Here is a 2,972-nt window from a genome sequence, read left to right as displayed (position 1 = left end):
AAAAATCTTGTGCAAGCTGTTTGGCTGGCAAATGCCARCCTGGAAAAGCATTAGCTCTCACCTTTCTTAGAGCAGCCTATAGTCCTTTCTGCTGCCCTGTCCTTAATAAAATACCAGGATAATTGGAGTCATCATTCTTACCATCTYAAGACTCTTACTGGTATCAAGTGCTCCYTRCTCCATGGTTTTAACTTAATTACTYTTCTTTGCTAGTTCCTTKTCTGARCTCCATTGTGACATTGYATTCCTTCAAATGAGCCCTGCTAGGAGGATTTTAATCAGAGAAATGAGCATATTCTTCATTGTATTTCCAGACTGAAGAGAGCAAATAAGAGGATGATGCATGGCACAACTGACTCTTGTCAAAGCTTAAAGCCAGCTGGCAAACAAAAGCTACAGACTAGTTTTGGCTGATCCAACTCTACTTCTTGCCCCATTCTGTTGCAGTGTCACTCACAATTGTGGTCTATCTCTGTGCTTTCCACTGGGAGATGATGTTCACCCCTCTCACCAAGAAGTTATAAAGGAGATTATTTCTGAAAAGTGTATTGCAAAGATTAATTCAYGCTGGCTTGCAGATGTCAGTGCATTACCTGAGATCTTCTCTTGCATTCTTAAGAAATAAGGTTGGTGAGGGTTTATGTTAGCTTTGAGAAATTGGATTTTTTTTAATTACTTGCTAATCATGAGAGCTTTTAACCCACCCAGAAGGCTTTGTTCAAGSATTACCTGTTGCATGTGAGGYTGTGCATGTAGGTGTGACAGTCTGYACCAACAGAACCCACTCTATGAGAAGTGACTTCAGAAGATTACAGCTTTGAAGTGACCTCAACCAAGGCCACTTCTGCAAATTCTGCAACCCTTGATTTCAGAACAGGCAGAAAAAGTTCTTCCTCCTTTATAGGCAGCAACTGCTATTACACATTGCACCTTTTAACACCATCTTAAAAAAAAAAAAAAAAAAAAAAACACCAAAAAAACCCAACACCTCTATTAGACTGTGTTTGAATTTTTTAACTCTACTTCTTAAGAATTACATAATGCAGGCAGATTTGGGTAACACTGTAATCCAACTCTCCCAATTTTTTAAAGTAATCAGAAATATATAAGAAAGCTTACAAAATTTTTCAGATATATGCCAACATAGCAAAGAAATTATCTAGCTTTTCAGGAAGTCTTCTTTTTATGGCAGTCTTTCAGACTCCTTTTCCCACTCTTAGTTACTTMTTCTATTCCTACTACTGCTACTTTTCTGTCTTTTTACACCACCCCCAATTCCAGTTGCTGAAATAAAAAAAAAATATTTCATAACCACTGTAGGCATCCCCCTTTCCTAACTCCCTGCTAGGCAGAATGTAAAGACCTTGCACCCAAAACATGCTGGAAGCACTCAGATTTACCAGGTGAAACGTCTCACAGAGATATAACATTTTCACGGTGAAGGGTCTCTTTTTCAATCTAGTGTGACTACAGAGCAGAAACCTTCCATGGCAGGATTTTCCTGGGGCTTCCATTTCTCAAAGGAGGAAAGAGACARTTCAGTTAAAAAAGAAATAAAAACAAAAAAGGATACAAAATCCAAATACTTTCCCAGAGCAGCTCACAGACATGGAAACCCTAAGCTCTGTTACGCCATGATTCAGGTTTATCCCACACTGGACCAGAAATGAAGTCTCCATGAAATCCACAGGAATTTCTCCTATAGGCTTAAGTGTCTTCTGCAGCATCAAACACTGAATGTACAGGAACACTATCAGAAGAACAACAATTAAGAAATCAGTGTCTTGGGAAACACAATGACAAGGACGATTCCCCAGCTGATCTTAGTGAATGTGTGTGATGTAAGCCTTCTCTAACCACTGGGAGCCATCCAAAGCTGCTTTTGCTAAAAGGAAGTTCCATCTTACACAGTTTTCCTCCATACTCACAAAAGTTCTGTCAGCTGTAGTAGCTCATGAACTTTTTTAGAAGTAAAGTGGGAGGCTGTCCCTTTTAAGGCACTTTACCAGTGCCTTAAAGGCATCATCAGAATCTGTATCTSCAGGAGGAAAGGCTCCAGGTGTTGTGTAGTTCTAACCCAACACCAATGGCACATAAAGGGTCAAATCTACCACTGCTACTCCCTTTGGGGCAAAACCACACAGCATGGTCCTGTTTCCCAGTCAAGGCAGTTGCTTGCCACCCTCAAGGACCCCCTCTCACTTCCTGTAATATGGCACAACCTGACAGGATGACACRTGTCCCCTCTCACAGAAGGCAGAGCCACAGTGCACCAGCTCCCTTTGCAGAGTCRTCTTCTGTTCCTCTGAGGTGACAGATGAGCAATTTGATATGCAAAGTCTCTTACTTACTTTGAAGGCAAGGGAGGGGATTTTTGTGAATTGTGATGTTTTTCTTCAGTCCTGTCTTGACTCACAAGTCATTCAAAATTACCTTGATTTGAAGCAGGAATTCTTCCAATGTTTTTGATTTCCTCCCTCAAAAGCCTGCTCTCTTCCTTCAGGCTTACATGTAGCCTCAGAGGCCCTTCTGTTTCCAGCAGGGTTCACACTGGGAGAGCACATGAAAAGCAGCCTTGATGGTGGGTGGCTTTCTGCTGTGAAGTGTGACACCGACCTTCACCTTCCCCTGGCACTCACACCTGCTCCGTGCAATTCACATCGTGCTCCTCAAAATGAGTTCAGAAAACCCTTTGATACAAGTTCATCAAGGTCTTACTCAGCCAGGGGTTTCATACACTTTACTCCCAAGGGGCCAGCACAATGCTTAGCACAATGGGYTGCAGTTTGCACCAGTGGGTTTCAGCTGAGAACCAAACAGGTGTGACAAAACGGCACGATGCGCCCACCACATCAAACACAGGCAGCTCCTGCATCATAAATAGGCCATGGGAACTTTATAAAGCTCTCTTTTTGTGCCTTGCTGAACATGAAAGACATTCAGGGCATGTTGGTGCATTTTGGCAAAAAAAA

This window comes from Malurus melanocephalus, unplaced genomic scaffold (genome assembly GCF_030028575.1).
Source record: "Malurus melanocephalus ecotype Western Australia unplaced genomic scaffold, MMel_1.1 scaffold_126, whole genome shotgun sequence".
Taxonomy (NCBI): Eukaryota; Metazoa; Chordata; class Aves; order Passeriformes; family Maluridae; genus Malurus; species Malurus melanocephalus.
Note: the sequence above shows the minus strand (reverse complement) of the source record.